The sequence below is a fragment of the Manihot esculenta genome, chromosome 13 (genome assembly GCF_001659605.2).
Source record: "Manihot esculenta cultivar AM560-2 chromosome 13, M.esculenta_v8, whole genome shotgun sequence".
In the NCBI taxonomy this organism is placed as follows: domain Eukaryota; kingdom Viridiplantae; phylum Streptophyta; class Magnoliopsida; order Malpighiales; family Euphorbiaceae; genus Manihot; species Manihot esculenta.
This window is the reverse complement of record NC_035173.2, coordinates 17,527,585-17,547,454: the sequence shown is the minus strand read 5'-3', so window position 1 is coordinate 17,547,454 and position 19,870 is coordinate 17,527,585. Positions and strand designations below refer to the sequence as shown.

General features: G+C 37.8%; 1 long non-coding RNA gene across 2 annotated transcripts; it reads right to left on the bottom strand.

Moving 5' to 3' along the window:
• Positions 1–8,891: 8,891 nt before the first annotated feature.
• Positions 8,892–19,857, bottom strand: LOC122721557. Of its 2 annotated transcripts, XR_006348241.1 has the most exons (8): positions 19,582–19,857; positions 10,932–14,176; positions 10,753–10,828; positions 10,486–10,553; positions 10,253–10,285; positions 9,953–10,124; positions 9,783–9,880; positions 8,892–9,661 (listed from the first exon to the last, which is right to left on the bottom strand). It is a non-coding gene; the product is annotated as an uncharacterized LOC122721557 (long non-coding RNA). The 2 variants fall into 2 exon arrangements; XR_006348240.1 differs by lacking the exons at positions 10,932–14,176; positions 19,582–19,857 and having other exon boundaries at positions 10,753–10,914.
• Between the last annotated feature and the right edge of the window lie 13 nt (positions 19,858–19,870).

Below are 19,870 nucleotides of genomic sequence, written 5' to 3'. Positions count from 1 at the left end.
TTGTGAGAAAGAAGGATGGATCCCTTAGGCTTTGTATCGACTACAGGCAGTTGAACAAAGTCACTACCAAGAATAAGTACCCATTGCCAAGGATCGACGATCTATTCGACCAGCTAGCTGGAGCAGGTTGTTTCTCCAAAATAGATCTGAGATCGGGGTACCATCAGCTAAGGATAAGGGAAGAAGATGTGCCGAAGACAGCCTTCAGAACCAGATATGGGCATTTTGAGTTCCTTGTAATGCCGTTCGGGTTAACCAACGCCCCTGCAGCATTCATGGATCTCATGAATAGAGTGTTTAGTCAATGCCTGGATCACTTTGTTATTGTCTTCATAAATGATATCTTGGTGTATTCCAGGAATGCAAAGGAGCATGCCCATCATCTGCGGTTGGTTTTGCTGACCTTGAGGGAACATGGCTTGTATGCCAAGTTCTCTAAGTGTGAGTTCTGGCTGAGGAGCATTTCGTTCTTGGGGCATGTAGTGTCAGAGAATGGGATAGAGGTGGACCCCAAGAAGACAGAAACTGTGGCTAACTGGCCTAGACCCACTTCAGTGACGGAGATCAGGAGTTTCTTGGGTTTGGCAGGTTACTACAGGAGGTTCGTTCAGGACTTCTCGAAAATAGTAGCTCCTCTGACCAGACTAACCAGGAAGAATCAGAAGTTTCTGTGGACCGACCAGTGCGAAGAGAGTTTTGAAGAGCTTAAGAAGATGTTGACTTCAGCACCAGTTTTAGCTCTGCCATCTAGTGATGAGGACTTTACAGTCTTTTGTGATGCGTCCCGTGTGGGACTGGGTTGTGTACTGATGCAGAATAAGAGGGTGATTGCTTATGCTTCTAGGCAGCTGAAGAAGCTTGAGTTGAATTACCCCACACATGACCTTGAGATGGCAGCAGTAATCTTTGCACTCAAGATGTGGAGGCACTACCTCTATGGGGTAAAATGTGAGATCTTCACAGATCATAAAAGCCTGCAGTACATCCTGAGTCAAAGAGATTTGAACTTGAGACAGAGGAGATGGGTAGAGCTGCTGAGTGACTATGATTGCAAGATTCAGTATCATCAGGGTAAGGCGAATGTCGTGGCAGACGCCCTAAGCCGGAAGTCACTAGGCAGTCTATCCCACATCACGGCAGAGGGGAGACCAGTGGTGAAGGAGTTTTACAAGCTCATTGATGAAGGTCTACAGGTGGAGTTGTCTGGTACAGGTGCTTTAGTGGCCCAGATGAGAGTGACACCTGTGTTTCTGAAGCAAGTGGCTCAGAAACAGCATGAGGACCCAGAGTTAGTGAAGATTGCCAGGACTGTTCAGTCAGGCAAAGACAGTGAGTTCAGATTTGACAGTAAGGGGATCCTCCGCTATAGGAGTCGATTGTGTGTACCAGATGACATAGGGCTAAAAGGAGACATTATGAGAGAGGCTCATAATGCAAGATACAGCGTTCACCCCGGAGCCACCAAGATGTATCAAGATCTGAAGAAGGTTTATTGGTGGCCAGCGATGAAGAAAGAAGTGGCACAGTTTGTGTCAGCCTGCGAAGTGTGTCAGAGGGTGAAGCTGGAACATCAGAAGCCGGCTGGAATGCTTAACCCGCTACCTATTCCAGAGTGGAAATGGGAGAATATAGCTATGGACTTCGTAGTGGGGTTACCGGCGGCGTCCAACAGAGTGGACTCCATATGGGTGATTGTGGACAGACTCACCAAATCTGCTCACTTCATTCCTGTCAGGAGTGGCTACTCTGTGGACAAGTTGGCGCAGGTATATGTGGATGAGATCGTCAGGCTGCATGGGGTTCCTGTTTCGATAGTGTCAGATAGAGGGCCCCAGTTCACCTCCAGGTTTTGGCGGAGTCTGTAGAATGCCATGGGTACCAGGTTGGATTTCAGTACTGCCTTCCACCCCCAGACGGACGGACAGTCCGAAAGGACCATCCAGACTATCGAGGATATGCTTAGAATGTGTGTGCTGGACTTTGGCGGTTCTTGGAGGCAGCATCTACCTTTGGTGGAGTTTGCCTACAATAACAGCCATCATGCTAGCATCGGGATGACTCCATATGAAGTTTTGTACGGAAGGAAGTGCAGGTCACCTGTTTGCTGGGAGGAAGTTGGAGAGAAGGCCTTGGCAGGGCCTGAGCTAGTAGAGATCACCAGCAGGGTGGTACCCATAATCAGAGAGAGAATCAAGACTGCTGCAAGCAGACAGAAGAGTTATGCAGACATCCGCAGAAGACAGGTAGAGTTTCAGGAGGGGGATTTGGTATTGCTCAAGGTGTCTCCAATGAAAGGAGTGGTTCGCTTTGGGAAGAAAGGTAAACTAGCCCCACGATACATCGGACCCTTTGAAATCTTGTAGAAGATTGGGAATGTATCGTACAAGCTAGATTTGCCTGCTTCAATGGCAAGAATCCATCCGGTTTTCCATGTTTCAATGTTGAGGAAATTTGTGTCAGATCCGGGCAAGGTTCTTAGTGAGCCTGATGTGGAGATCCAAGAGGATCTCACCTATGTTGAACAGCCAGTGCGGATCATAGACACCCAGATTAGGAAGCTGAGAAACAAGGAAATCCCGATGGTGAAAGTCCTATGGAACCACCACAATATGGAAGAGTGCACTTGGGAGACACGGGAGTCCATGCTTCTACAGTACCCTTATCTTTTCTAAGGTTAGTTCTTGTATGTTTCACGTGTGTTATGTGTATGTTGTGATGACTCTATGCATGTGCTAGTTGAGGAACATTCGGGGACGAATGTTCTTAAGGGGGGGAGAATGTAATACCCGGCTAGACTCCGGTATCGGAATTCCTACCATCCGATGGAATCTCGGATGTCGGAAGCCTCTAGTAGGGTAGAAACATGTTTTCATAAAATGTTTTAATTGTTTTTGATGGTTTTAAGTAAAGAGGAAATGAGTTTTTGAATAAAAACAACCTTGGAGGAAAACCCAGGTTCGGCCGTCGAACCTCAAGTTCGGCCGCCGAACATGCAGGCATTTCGGGTGTGCCTTAGGCCCCCGAAGGCATAGGTTGAGGAAAGTCCAGGTTCGGCCGCCGAACCTCAAGTTCGGCCGCCGAACATGGCATGCATGCGGAGGCACGTTCGGCCCCCGAACGTGGCCTGGCCAGCCACTATAAAAGGGTCCCTTAGCCGAAAACGGGCGAGTTTTTCTCCCCATTGTCGGCCAAGGTGAGCTCTCCGCCGTTCCTCACCAATCCTTGAGTTTTTCCTTCAAATCTTTCAAGATTTTCACAAGTTTTTGCTTTGTTTTGAAGATTTTCGAGTTTAAAGCAAGTTTTGGAGCTTTGAGGATCAAGAACTCAAAATCTCCCACCTCCGAGTTTAGGACGTCTCTCTCTCGATCTTTAAGAGGTAAGAGCCGATCTTAAGCTCATTCCATGTTTAAAGTAAGTTTTATGCAAGATCTATGGGGTAGAATGCATATTTAGCTCATAGTTAGGTTTTTGAGTTAATGTTATGTTTTGAGCAATGTATGTTGGATTTGTGTTGTTGTTGTGTGTTGTAGTTGGGGTTTAAGTTAGTTTGAAGCCCCTAGGAGCCAATGTATGTATATTTGCATGTTTTGGTTGAGCTAAATGCATGATGGGAAGTTTTGGGAGGCAAATGTGCTTAAAGGAGCCAAGTTTCTGCCCTTTGGCAGAAACCAGGTTCGGCAGCCGAAGGAACTTTCGGCCGCCGAACATGGCTGGGGAGGCAGGCCTTTCGGCTGCCGAAGTTGCCCCCGAAAAGAGACTTTCGTCTCTGTCTGGGACTTTCGGCCGCCGAAGGTGCGGCCGAACCTGCCTGGGTTTCGGCTCTGAAGGGACTTTCGGCCGCCGAAGGTGCCGCCAAACCTGCCCTGTTCTGCCTTCCTTTGCATGTTTTTGCATGATTGTTTTGAGGTGTTTTAGGGGGTTTTTGGGGGATGTTTTTAGAGTTATGTTTTAGTTGTTTGGTCCCTCATTTGAGTCCACCTGTGTAGGTTCGGACCCGAGGAACCGAGGACCCCAGCAGTGAGTTAGCTGCATCAGTCTTTGTCAGAGCTAGCCAGAGGTGAGTAGAATAAACCTTATGTTTTAAAGCAAATGAATTATACAGTTGAGCATGTTCATGCATCATGAATGCCATGTGATGAAATAGGTTGTTTGCATTAGAATCCACGAATATGTTGCATTGCATTTATGATGTTGATGTGGATTGGTTATTGGATGACCCTTTAGTCCTCATATGATGTGATGATGCTACGGCATGAGATGGTATGGAAGTCCAGGTTGTACCCATTCTACGTCCCTGGCACTATGTAAGAGAAAGTCCAGGTTGTACCCATTCTACGTCCCTGGCACATTGGTATGTTATGATATGTTATGTTAAGAGAAAGACCGGTTGTACCCATTCTACGTCCCGGCACTTTGGAATGTAGAGGACTATTGGTGACAATACCATCCGAGATGTGATTTGTTGTGATGTGTTGCATTACATGATGGCATGAGATTTTAAATGTTGTTTTCTATTATTCTGCTCACTGGGCTCTAGTAGCTCACCCCTTTTCCCTAATCCCCCAGGATTGCAGGTACGGGCTAGACAGAGAAGTCAAGAAGAGTAAAGTCTTATGTTTGTAATAGATAGATAGTGGACATGATAAATTGTATAATGATGTAAAGTTAAATAGTTATGTTATGTATAATGATATTGAGGTTTAGAAGTGTGCTTGACCATAGTTTATTGTAATCCCTTGTTGATACATGATCTTAATGTCTATTGATGTTTATGTTTAACCAACTCAACTTATGATGTATCGCCCATTGGGGCATTGATGAGATCCCACAGAGGGGTCAAGTTTATGATTATGACTATGTTTAGTGCATGCACAGGTTGAGTTTGGTGTTTGAGGAATGAATGCCAGAAAAGTTTTTTTTAATTTTTACGTATGATTGTTGATCATGTATGGGATTGAACAGGTTTACAGGTTACAAGTTAGGCTTGCTACGGGTCCCGGCGGCCTTAAGCCGACCTGGGTCCTAGCTCCGGTAGCGGTCCGATTTTCGGGTCGTTACATGGCACAAGTTCTCCTCGGTAGCCCATCCCAAATAAACGGCCAGACGGAAGTCACAAACCGACCCATCCTTCAGGGACTAAAGAAGTGGCTGGATGAAGCGAGGAAGAACTAGACGGCTGAGCTCAACAGAATTCTTTGGGCGCTCCGGACTACTCCTCGGACACCCACGAAGGAAACACCATTCGCATTGGCATTCGACACCGAACCAGTAGTCCCCATCGAGCTACAGATCCCTTCTACTTAGGTTGTGCTGCAGAAGGAGATCAATTGGCTTGAAGCTGAAGCTGTGCCCACCATTACAACACGGAAAGTGATAGACTTCGTCTAGGGCAACATCATTTGCAGATTTGAGATACTGGGGACACTTATATCAGACAACAGATCCTTCAAGGATTTTACAAGAAACATGGACATCTGGCATAAGTTCTCCTCGGTAGCCCATCCCCAAACAAACGGCCAGACGGAAGTCACAAACCGACCCATCCTTCAGGGACTAAAGAAGTGGCTGGATGAAGCGAGGAAGAACTAGAAGGCTGAGCTCAACAGAATTCTTTGGGCGCTCTGGACTACTCCTCGGACACCCACGAAGGAAACACCGTTTGCATTGGCATTCGACACCGAAGCAGTAGTCCCCATCGAGCTACAGATCCCTTCTACTTAGGTTGTGCTGCAGAAGGAGAAACCTCAGCCCCTCCCTTGGAACCACCCTCCGTAGATTTCTTGATAGTGATGGGCTCCTAGGAAGCTGGAGTGGATGTCAACTTGGGCCTTGGAGCCGCAGGGGACTTGGAGGAGCCTGGAGTCCTGCCTTGGGTGGAAGCCTTGGAGTCTACAGAACGAGAGCCCTTAGGGGCAGGCACTAGTGCTCAAGATGAAGCAGGGGCAGGAGAAGTAGTTCGGCCAGCCATAAGAGGGGAGATGGCGTGAAAAACCTCCCGGGTCACGTCTGCCACAAATCGACCAGCCCGAAAGGCCTCCAAGGTGGCCTTCATATTTTCCCAGGACATCGTGAAGTTCTTAGGGGGCTTAATCTTGTCCATCAATGCAGAAGAGGCTGCGAAAAACAAAAAAATAACTCACAGTTAGAAACAAATACAAGAAAAAGGCAAAAGGCAGAACATCAAACAAACAAATACCAGCTTTCTGGTAGTCCCGAAGATTAGACACGAACATGCACTTCTCGACATCATACTTCCTCGAGATAGAGGTCAGTTGGAGAAGACAGATCTGGTCTACCAGGGGCAGCCGAGGAAGGTCATTACAACTTGGGGGGACATCCCTCCAGGAGAGGTCCACATCCCAAGTTATTCCCGAACATTCCTTTAGCTCTACCACTGTGAAACCTTCAACCCAACCTTTAATGGAGTCCTTATACCCCGAGAAGATTGACAACCCTCCTCGAGGAGCAAGCAAAATAATAGAACCTCTGGCTAGCACGGACTAGACAGAAAAAGGTGGAAAATAAAACAGCAGAGGGGGTAAAACCCTAGTACAAGTTGATTGATTCAAAGGAACACATAAAAAGAGTGGAGTTGGGTGAGAGCATGTGAGGGGTTACTCCGAAGTAATGGAAAACCTTAATGAAGAAGGGAGAAAAGGGGAAGGCAGACAAAAATCGCGTTGCTTAACAAAAAAGATCAAGCTGCGATCTCGTTGGGGATCAATCAAACCCGGTGGCGGAGGAACGACGAGAACAATCCTCTCGTTGCGGTGAGGAGCCTTAATGCGGTAGAGGGAGGTATCTAGGTATTCCCGAGAAAAGAAGTTGGAGAGGGATGCAGAGGTGATGCTAGACCTCAGAGTTGCAACGTCAGGAATTCTAAGAACAACCATTAGAGAGCAAAAGACGTACCTCAAAGAAAGTTTACAGGAGATGAGAGAGACAAAGTACAGAGAGCAAAGTAAGAAGAAGATTCTAGAGAGAAATGGGGAGTTTGATTTTGAAAAGAGTAAAGGCAGAGAAATGACGTTTTTGACAGGAGCCTCCCCCGAGCCGCATGGTCATAATGGGGGCCTAGGGATTTACGCCCTCATTACTCATGGAATAACTACTGAGGAGGTTAAGGGGCACTTAATGACCGTCGGGCTTCTTACACCCGGGATGAGGCTGGACCCTGGAGAAGAACATAGGCCCAAAGCCCATCAGGACCCTCTAAAGCAGACCGGCCCAACATTGCATACTTCAGCCCGTGACTAAGGTGGGCCGGACTGACCCCACGCGCCGGTCCACCAGAAGATAGCTTAGCCCAGTGATGTGATGGAAGGTAGGAGAGTAGGCCCAATTACCTCACAGCTATATTAGCATGCGTGCCAGGGAAAATTAAATGGCCGCCTGACAGAGAGAGGTACACTGGCACGTCTGTACATACGGGCCTGAGTGACAGGAACAAGTGACACTATAGTAGGATAGCAGTTATGCGTTACTAGAGGACAAAGAAAAGGAATAAAAAGGGGAAGACGTGATCTTCCCAGGCCAAGTTTACACTCACATTGTAAACTCTATTTTCTGGATCTCAGAATATCAAGAGTGATAAATGTTCTAATCTTATAATTTTAAGTGTGAACTTTAAATAATTTTATAAAATAATTTTATTTCAAATCCATTTTAAAAGATTTTTAAATATGTGAATTTATTTAGATTACTCGGTTATTTGGATCAAAGGTTACAATTAGTATCATATATATCATCGATAAAAAAATTGTACGGAACTAGTGGACCCGTAAGAAAAGGTCTATCCATGAGAGTTTTTATGGAGAAGTCAAAAGTTTGAGTATCTTCATTTTTTTTTTTCCTGCAAGATTGTTCATCAATTTCTGCATGTTAATTATCATTTACATGAGATCAATCACAGCATGAAATCTCAATAACTTTTGTGTACAACTAATGAAAGCTAATAATTTTTGTTATCATACGATATTTTTTGATTTACCAATTATAGTCTACACGAATGATTCATATATAATAGTTTAAAATAATGTTTAAAATTATAATTATGATTTTTAAATATATAATTAGTAAATATGAAATTGTATGTGTATATATTCGCATACAAATTTAAGAGTATCAAACTTTATGTGTTAGATCACCAAAAGTAGGTAAGGTGTGTTGTCCAAAATCTGAACCCACATGTTATAAGTTGTACTTTGATCTAATAAAGTATTGTGAGATGTACTTTTGGATATAATCCACATATCACCCTTAAAAAAAAATTTACTATTATTAGTGAAGAAAAATATTTTCTATTTTTTATTGACTTTAAAGAAATTAAATATATTAGTTTACTAGCCAAGAGCATGTGACACACATGTATAAGTGAGAATATTAATTTATTATTAATTATTATCTATAGTTATAATTTTTTAATATCCATTTTACATTACATTACACGCATGTGGCTCTTGTATTTATATCCATTTTACATTACTAATTATTTAATATTGGTGAGCATTTTTTCAATAATTTTTAAAGAATTCATTCTAAATTATTATATTAAAAATTACTGTAATTCGATACATATAAATTGTACGTTTGATTTTTTTTTATATTGTGTAAAATCAAATTATAATATAAAAATTTATTCAATAAAAGAATTTATGATCTTAGGATTATAAATAGTCCTTTTTAAATTATTTAAATTAAATAATGGTAATCTAATAAAAAATATATTATTAATAAAATAAAAATTTATAATTTAAATAAAAAAATAACATTTAAGAGGTAAAATTTATTATATTTTAGAGGTTATATAATTTATTACTTTTTAATAAGGGGTCATCTCATTTATTCTAATACTTTCCGATAGTATTTACATACACTGATAAAAAGAATTAAAAAAATTTTTTTTTTAATGTGAAAATTTATCAAAGTATGGATCGATCAATCTAAATATGGAACATCGATATGAACAATAAATAAATATAAGAATTTAGCGGTCCAAAGAATATCATATAGGATAAAAAAAACAAACAAATAAAATCTACAACTTCCAATGAAGTGATAGATTTAAATACTCCTCTTATGGAATCCTGAACGTAGATTTCACTGAGATAAGGAAATCCATCCCCAACTATCTATTAATACCCATTGGACCCCTTCTCTTTTCCACCCACCACTTCCACTAGCAAGGCGGTGAAGCTCTTCTCCTTTGCCCCTAAGCTCATGGGCAATGGCCATGTCCATTCTCCAGTGAGCTTCCGTCTTACTTGACTAGTGAGTTCCCAGGTGACTATGGATGGGATATTGTTGGTCTCTGTGCTGACTCAGAAACTTTTGTCAAGAACCGTGAGCTTGAAGTGATTCACTGCAGATGGGCTATGCTTGGAGCTCTTGGATGAATAAACAGTTTGTCCAGTATGAAATCTGTAGGTTCTGCCTGGATAGCCCGTCAAAGGATCTGCTCTCATGTTCATGAATGATAGTGGATACCATGTTTTGGACCAAGATTTCCATAGATTTGCTTGGTAGGATCACCATAAAAAAAACCAAGTCTCATCATAGTAGCAAAATTATTTGAGATAGCCTTGTCAATATTCGACTCATCATAGTGGGACCAAGACTTCAGTGTGCTGGCCTAAGAATCACCAGCAATTGAGATCCAGACCTATCAAATTAAAAAAAATTGCAATTTCATTATAAATACTAAGCCTCTTTTAAGGAAAAAATGCAATTAACAAGCAACCTGATAATCAACTTTAACGAGTAATTAGCATTTCAAGCATTACCTGCCAATATTGCTGTAGCTGCAGCTTCTTCTGGTGTTTTGGTATAGTGCTGTCCATTGAAGAACTCATATATTGAATCACAGTCAGAAACTATGTATCTGCAAAAACCGAGCCGAATTCAAACCAGATGATCAACTATGAAACTCAAAATTCGGAGAATGAATATATACCCATTCAATTTCCATTCGCCTCGAATGACCCTAGAAAGAAGATTTGGATCAGCACATGTTGGCTTACCATTGACCTGATTGTAGGAACACATTTATTGCAAACCTTAGTGAAACCAGGGCTTGCAATCACCGCACAACGAATGACACTGAAATCAATATGCTTTAGGAAAGCCTACACATGGATAAAATCTATCAGAACTGGTGAAGAAGTGCTTCAGGTATTTAATTTGCCTGAAACATATTGTGAATTCAGAAGCAGGGTAGAGGCATACTAACATAAAATACAAATCAAATGCTCACCTGTAAAACATGCTCAAAGAACTTATTCAATGCCTGCAGCAAGGAGAACAAGAAATGTAAAACATAGAGTTTTAAAGCACTTCTGATAAATTCATGAATCCTTAGAATCCATGCAAAAGGAGGCAGAACCATAGAAGCCACATCAGTAATAACAACTCCAGTACATTGACAAGCCAATAGCAACTCAAATATAAATGACTTGGATTCACTGTGTTGGAAGAAAAGAAGCATACCGACTCATAACCAGCAATGGCAGGGCCATGCTTTCGAGGAATTGAAGTCTCTATCCTTGATCGAGTAGCTGTCACGCTGTAGTGTATTAGTCACAGCACCATAAGGCACCAGGATAACATTTTACAACATGACAATAAAAAAAACATTCGAGAAAATAAGATATGAAGTAGAGTGGAAGTCATTCCTTATAGGCTTTGTTGCTTTATGTTTATGTGATTATTTATTTTTAAACAACTGAACAAAAAAAAATCAAATAATTACCTTACCTTTTACCGACAAGTAAGATGTGTGCAAGTCCTTCTTGCATTAAAACCACAGCAAGATCAGCACTTGCACCGGGATCTGAAATTGTAGGGAGAGAAACATCAGTTACAAAGTAATTAAATTAGTCTATGCATATTTAACTTCATCAATTAGACTACTTGAGCAATTCAAAGCACCAAACCTATAAAACCCTGAAGGACCAACTTCAGTAGGCGGAACACAAACAGCTAGCATCATCAACAAAGGAATAACTGCCAGGCAGGTATTGCTCAAGAGTGCAAAAACTAAGTTAAGGGACAACACCCAGCCTAAAGAAACTAAGTTTTAGGCCATCAAGGTCCAACAGGTTAGGAATTCTAGCATGCATTTCCATGCACCGTACAGTAATGTCCTTTTAGTGAGACACTGATTATGAAGAGAAGAGCTAATTTTCCAGATTCTCCTCTAGGCAATATTTATTGCCAGTAGCTTTAACATCTCTAGTAAACCAGAGCATTTTATAGGAGAACAACCACACTTAGTTTTCATTAGTTAGGATCCTCAATCATCAGCGATTCAAACTCGGGAGAGTCGAGTACGATTGTTTTGAGATTAGGAATTGTATGAGCAGCATTCGACATGACGAACACAAGTACAGGTTTCGACAGCTGAATTTGGTGGAGAATCTCAAGTTTAAAGATAATTGATTTTTTATGAGAGGTAACGACACCGAGAGAGAAGATATAGAAATAAAGGACCGAAAGGTGAATAGAGCTAAGAGAAAGCACGAAGGCAATATCTCCTTTTCTGAGGCCAAAATGGTGGTGAAGCGAGAAGGCCAACTTTTTGTGCGAAGGACGAAGTGGAAAAAATAAATTCGGCAGCGAGCGACGGCGTCGATGAGAGCGTTTTAGGTTTTTCTACACCATTTAAGAATTTTATCTTAATTAACCAACGATTAATACCTCGCCTTGGTTATCCAAGGTGTAGCGTAGAGTCCAGCATCAAGTAATATAAAAATACAATATGGCCTGCTACCGACAGATGCTCCCCCACTTTCAATTCAAATTTAGAAAGAATAGCCAAATATTTTTAAATCCTAATTTATTGTGCCAAGAAATAAAATTTTGGATTTTTATGCCATTATTCTTTATTTTTTCAAGCAATAATTTCATTTAGTCTGCTAGTGAATGAGGAATTGGGATAGGTGCGACACTTCGTCTATGCCTCATAACTGAACTACGACACTGCCTTTCAAATGCCAACTTACGTTCTATATCTAGACTGCGACACTGCCTTTTATATCACAAATCTGTTAATATGGCTTGAATTTACATTGCTACTATTTGCTAATTAAAGTCTTAACATATGTTATATTTCGACCGCACCCGAAGGCTGCCTACGTACCTCCAATAGAGGATCAGGTCCACGTAGCTCTTAACAATAGATAATAACATAAAGTTTATACAAACATAATTTATTCTTGCTAATAATCAACCACAATATCACACTATGCTATACAAAAACAATCTTATTCATTTATTCAACAATCTATTGGAGGAATAAGGGTTATATCTAGAATCCAGTAAATAACTAAGGAAATATAAATAATTATATTTTCATATTTTCATAGCTATACTTTGCACAATCTTATTAAGAAACTAAATACCAATATTCAAAACATATATATATATATATATATATATACACATATTTATATATAAACAGATATCAATATAACCTATCAATAATAATTACTTGTACCAATTAAAGTGTTTAAAATCAAACTATATCACCAATATAGATAAAAACTAAACTTCCAATAAACAACAATATTATCTCAAATAACATCAATTCCGCCAAAATAATTTATCTAACCTTATCAAATATAATAATGCTTCTAAAAAGGGAAAAAGAATAAACTATTGCAGTGATTAATTCGGTTTTCCAACATAGACCTTCAATATAATCTTAAAGGCAACTCTATCCACTTCCAAGTGATGAATCAAAATATTTATCAAAAAGTACATTAGGAATTCATACACTATTTATGTCATATTCTTAAAAGTTTGATAGACTCTACAATCTTCCTTATTTTTTCCTAGCTAGAGTAACTAATATGTCATTAATGAGATAAATTAACCCCTTAATCACACCTACCATCTCATAACTATTACTTATTTTATGTGCGTATTCTCCTTGTATCTTCAATCTTCTCTTACACAATGTTTAGATAATTAAGCTTTCTTTAAAACTCTTGAATCCGTTACTATGATAATTCAAATTTATTTCTCTCGAAGGTTAAGACTGTTTCGATATCAAACAATCATCACAGTAAAAAGTGAACAAGAAGATTGGTCACTAACATGTTCTAGCCTATTTCACCTGCTCATACCTCTCCTTTTTTTCATTTCTCTTATATCATAATATTTATAAAATTCCTCTTTTTAACGATAAACAACACAAAAACAATTATATTTTTTGAGTACATTGTCGCTCTCATAGAATTTTTCTATACCTTATTGCTAATATCTCTAGTATTTTATTCTAAAAGGATATAAACTTTTATTTGAAGTCAATTCATAGCAGTTAGAAACTTGTCATGGTACAGCTGCATCAGATATAAGGCATCTACTATATCCTAGCAGATTCTTAAAAGTGATGCACACAATTTCCACTCAATGCTCTAATGTCCATAATGCAATCTGCAGCTTACAATACAAACATTTGTAGCATTGAATAGATTATCGCGATCACGACTTTAGACTATCACCTGTATCTTCTAACACATGTTGAATGTCAAATAACATTCTTAGCCAACTTACAAAAGCCTATAGTAGAGTTATATCCAGACCTTAACCTATAAGGTATACACATTTGCTTATACTTGTTCCTTCTCCTTAACACCTAGAAAGGCCTAAACGTTAGCTCTAATACCACCAACTCCAACACCCCTATAAGGTTATTTGACTAACCGAAACGGAGAAGTACCGTGGTGCTTCTCTCCTTTTGTCAATTAACTATTATGATGTATTTCATGACATTTAATATATTTTTGGATAATGGCATAAAAAATTTAAACCTTTATGAATTTTTGCATTTTAATTAAAATGATTTTACTTGGTACAATAAGTTAGGATTTAAAAACATTTAGCAATTCAATTCAAATTTGAAATAAAAGCAGGGGAGCATTTGCCGGTAGCTAACGTGACGTTCCATCTGTACTTTTTTATTACTTAATGGTAGATCATACGCTACACATTGAATAACCAATATGAGAAATTAACCACCGGTTAATGGTAAAAATCCAAGTTTGGTGTTTAACTAACCTGATATAACGTCAAATTTTGAAATTGTTCACGGAACAGTTCAACTACGCTTTTCCTAAGCGAAGCAACGCTGCAACCTACAACATCTAGAGAGCTAAAAGCTTAGCCGTCTAACAACCTAGGATCCTTAGTTATCAGCACCACCACGAGTGCAGTCTATCTTTCACCCAAGAATCCAGTAAATAACTAAGAATACATAAATAATTATATTTTCATAGCTAACTTTGCACAATCCTATTAAGAAACTAAATACCAATATTCAAAACATATATATATATATACACAGATATCAATATAACCTATCAATAATAATTACTTGTACCGATAAAGTGTTTAAAATCTAACTATATCACCAATATAGATAAAAACTAAACTTCCAATAAACAACAATATTCTCTCAAATAATATCAATTCCGCCATAATAATTTATCTAATCTTATCAAATATAATAATGCTTCTAAAAAGGGAAAAAGAATAAACTATTGCAGTTATTAATTCGGTTTTCCAACATACACCTTCAATATCATCTAAAAGGCAACTCTATCCACTTCCAAGTGATGAATCGAAATATTTATCAAAAATTACATTAGGAATTCATACGCTATTTATGTCATGTTCTTAAAAGTTTGATAGACTCTACAATCTTCCGTATTTTTTTCCTAGCTAGAGTAACTAATATGTTATTAATGAGATAAATTAACCCCTTAATCACACCTACCATCTCGTAACTATCACCTATTTTATGTGCGTATTTTCCTTGTATCTTCAATCCCCTCTTACATAATGTTTAGATAATTAATCTTTCTTTAAAACTCTAGAATCTGTTATTATGATAATTCAAATTCATTTCTCTCGAAGGTTAAGACTATGTTTCGACATCAAACAATCATTACAGTAAAAAGTGAACAAGAAGATTGATCACTAACATGTTCTAGCCTATTTCACCTACTCATACCTCTCCTTTTTTTCATTTCTCTTATATCATAATAGTTATAAAATTCCTCTTTTTAATGATAAACAACACAAAAACAATTATGTTTTTTGAGTATATTGTCGCTCTCATAGAATTTTTCTATACCTTATTGCTAATATCTCTAGTATTTTATTCTAAAAGGATATAAACTTTTATTTGAAGTCAATTCATAGCAGTTAGAAACTTGTCATGGTACAACTCCATCAGATATAAGGCATCTACTATATCCTAGCAGATTCTTAAAAGTGATGCACACAATTTCCACTCAATGCTCCAATGTCCATAATGTAATCTGCAGCTTACAATACAAACTTTGGTAGCGTTGAATAGATTATCGCGATCACGACTTTAGACTATCACCTCTATCTTCTAAGACAGGTTGAATGTCAAATAACATTCTTAGCCAACTTACAAAAGCCTATAGTAGAGTTATATATACACATTTGCTTATACTTGTTCCTTCTCCTTAACACCTAGAAAGGCCTAAACGTTAGCTCTAATACCACTAACTCCAACACCCCTATAATGTTATTTAACTAACCGAAATGGAAAAGTACCGTGGTGCTTCTCTCATTTTGTCAATTAACTATTATCATGTATTTCATGACATTTAATATATTTTTGGAAAATGGCATAAAAAATTTAAACCTTTATGAATTTTTGCATTTTAATTAAAATGATTTTACTTGGTACAATAAGTTAGGATTTAAAAATATTTAGCGATTCAATTCAAATTTGAAATGAAAGTGGGGGAGCATTTGCCGGTAGCTAACGTGACGTTCCATCTGTTTTTTTTTATTACTTAATGGTGGATCATACGCTACACATTGAATAGCCAATATGAGAAATTAACCACCGGTTAATAGTAAAAATCCAAGTTTGGTGTTTAACTAACCTCACTTAAAGTGAAATTTCGAAATTGTTCACGGAACAGTTCAACTACGCTTTTTCTAAGCGAAGCAACGCTGCAACCTGCAACATCTAGAGACCTAAAATCTTAGCCGTCTAACAACCTAGGATCCTTAGTTATCAGCACCACCACCGGTGCAGTCTATCTTACACTCATGAATTACTATCAACATTGTCTTCATATCAAATCTACCTATGCACACCACCGCCACTCCCATAGTTTAACCTCTCACGGAATAACATAAACCATAAACATGAAAATAAGGCAACGAAAAAAAAGAAAGTTGCAGTTGCCATCCAGCTCGTGTAAACCGCATGACTTAGGGCCACCATGCATCTGAAATTTCGATGAGCCAAAACCACTCCATTAACTCGACCAGTAGTCCGTGAGGATAGAGAATTGTCGCAGCGTCCAATTGGTAAACCTTCCCTCCTTCCATTTCCCCACAGTGAGCTAGACTCATCATGAGCGATTCAAACTCGGGAGAGTCGAGTACGATTGTTTTGAGATTAGGAATTGTATGAGCAGCATTCGACGTGACGAACACAAGTACAGGTTTCGACAGCTGAATTTGGTGGAGAATCTCAAGTTTAAAAATAATTGATTTTTAAGGAGAGGTAACGACAACGAGAGAGAAGTATAGAAAGAAAGGACCAAAAAGTGAATAGAGTTAGGAGAAAGCATGAAGGCAATATCTCCTTTTCTGAGGCCAAAATGGTGGTGAAGCGAGAAGGCCAACTTTTTGTGCGAAGGACGAAGTCGGGAAAATAAATTCGGCAGCGAGCGACGGCGTCGATGAAAGCGTTTTAGGTTTTTCTACACCATTTAAGAATTTTACCTTAATTAACCACGAATTAATACCTCGCCTTGGTTATCCAAGGTGTAGTATAGAGTCCAGCATCAAGTAATATAAAAATACAATATGGCCTGCTACCGACAAATGCTCCCCCACTTTCAATTCAAATTTGTAAAGAATCGCCAAATATTTTTAAATCCTAATTTATTGTGCCAAGAAATAAAATTTTGGATTTTTATGCCACTATTCTTTATTTTTTCAAGAAACAATTTCATTTAGTCTGCTAGTGAATGAGGATTTGGGATAGGTGCAACACTTCGTCTATGCCTTATAACTGAACTACGACACTGCCTTTCAAATGCCAACTTACGTTTTATATCTAGATTGTGACACTGCCTTTCAATTGCTGTTCTATATCACAAATTGCACCTATTCGCATGCCAATTTTCATTCCTTTGATAAGCTTTCCAAGTTATTCATTTTAGGTACTTATGCTTCTATCCTAAGTTATAGTCATGTTTTGACAATATTAAGGGTCTAATTCACTCATGGTCTCTTTATGAAAATTGTTCTCCTATATCTTATCTAATTCAGTGATTTATTTTGTGGCTTTATTTTTATCTATACTCTTATAAATATAATTATATGTGTGTTAATTATTTTAGTCATTTAAACTTATTAAATTTCCAATAAGTAATTTATTCAACATGAAAATATGTTAATATGGCTTGAATTTACATTGCTACTATTTGCTGATTAAAGTCTTAACATATGTTATATTTGGACCGCACCCGAAGCCTGCCTACGTACCTCCAATAGAGGATCAGGTCCACGTATCTCTTAACAATAGATATATTACATAATGTTTATACTAACATAATTTATTCTTGCTAATAATCAACCACAATATCACACTATGCTATACAAAAATAATCTTATTCATTTATTCAATAATCTATTGGACAAATAAGGGTTATATCCGGAATCCAGTAAATAACTAAGGAAACATAAATAATTATATTTTCATATTTTCATAGCACAATCGTATTAAGAAACTAAATACCAATATTCAAAACATATATATATATATATATATATATATATACACATATTTATATGTAAACAGATATCAATATAACCTATCAATAATAATTACTTGTACCGATTAAATTGTTTAAAATCTAACTATATCATCAATATAGATAAAAACTAAACTTCCAATAAACAACAATATTATCTCAAATAATATCAATTCCGCCAAAATAATTTATCTAATCTTATCAAATATTATATGCTTCTAAAAAGGGAAAAAGAATAAACTATTGCAGTGATTAATTCGATTTTTAAACATAGACCTTCAATATAATCTTAAAGGCAACCCTATCCACTTCCAAGTGATGAATCGAAATATTTATCAAAAAGTAAATTACGAAATCATACACTATCTATGTCATGTTCTTAAAAGTTGGATAAACTCTACAATCTTCGTTAGTTTTTTCCTAGCAAAACTAACTAATATGTCATTAATGAGATAAATTAACCCCTTAATCACACCTGCCATCTCATAAATATCAATTATTTTATGTGCGTGTTCTCCTTGTATCTTCAATCTCCTCTTACATAATGTTTAGATAATTAAACTTTCTTTAAAACTCTTGAATCTGTTATTATGATAATTCAACTTTATTTCTCTCGAAGGTTAAAACTATGTTTCGATATCAAACAATCATCACAGTAAAAAGTGAACAAGAAGATTGGTCACTAACATGTTCTAGCCTATTTCACCTACTCATACCTCTCCTCTGTTTTCATTTCTCTTATATCATAACATTTATAAAATTCCTCTTTTTAATGATAAACAACACAAAAATAATTATGTTTTTTGAGTACATTGTCGCTCTCATAGAATTTCTCTATACCTTATTGCTAATATCTCTAGTATTTTATTCTAAAAGGATATAAACTTTTATTCGAAGTCAATTCACAGCAGTTAGAAACTTGTCATGGTACAACTGCATCAGATATAAGGCATCTACTATATCCTAGCAGATTCTTAAAAGTGATGCACACAATTTCCACTCAATGCTCCAATGTCCATAATGCAATCTGCAGCTTACAATACAAACATTAGTAGCATTGAATAGATTATCGCGATCGCGATCACGACTTTACACTATCACCTGTGTCTTCTAACACATGTTGAATGTCAAATAACATTCTTAGCCAACTTACAAAAGCCTATAGTAGAGTTATATCCAGACCTTAACCTATAAGGTATACACATTTGCTTATACTTGTTCCTTCTCCTTAACACCTAGAAAGGCCTAAACGTTAGCTCTAATACCACCAACTCCAACACCCCGATAAGGTTATTTGACTAACCGAAACGTAGAAGTACTGTGGTGCTTCTCTCCTTTTGTCAATTAACTATTATGATGTATTTCATGACATTTAATATATTTTTGGATAATGGCATAAAAAATTTAAACCTTTATGAATTTTTGCATTTAATTAAAATGATTTTACTTGGTACAATAAGTTAGGATTTAAAAACAATTAGCAATTCAATTCAAATTTGAAATGAAAGCGGGGGAGCATTTGCCGGTAGCTAACGCGACGTTCCATCTGTATTTTTTTATTACTTAATGGTGGATCATACGCTACACATTGAATAACCAATATGAGTAATTAACCACCGGTTAATGGTAAAAATCCAAGTTTGGTGTTTAACTAACCTGACATAGAGTCAAATTTCGAAATTGTTCACGGAACAGTTCAACTACGCTTTTCCTAAGCGAAGCAACGCTGCAACTTACAACATCTAGATCTTAGCCGTCTAACAACCTAGGATCCTTAGTTATCAGCACCACCGCGGGTGCAGTCTATCTTTCACTCTTGAATTACTGTCAACATTGTCTTCATATCAAATCTATCTATGGACACCACCGCCACTCCCATAGTTAAAACTCTCACGAAATAACATAAACTATAAACATGAAAATAAGGCAACGGAAAAAAAGAAAGTTGCAGCTGCCATCCAGCTCGTGTAAACCGCATGACTTAGGGCCACCATGCATCTGAAAGTTCGATGAGCCGAAACAACTCCATTAACTCGACCAATAGCCCGTGAGGA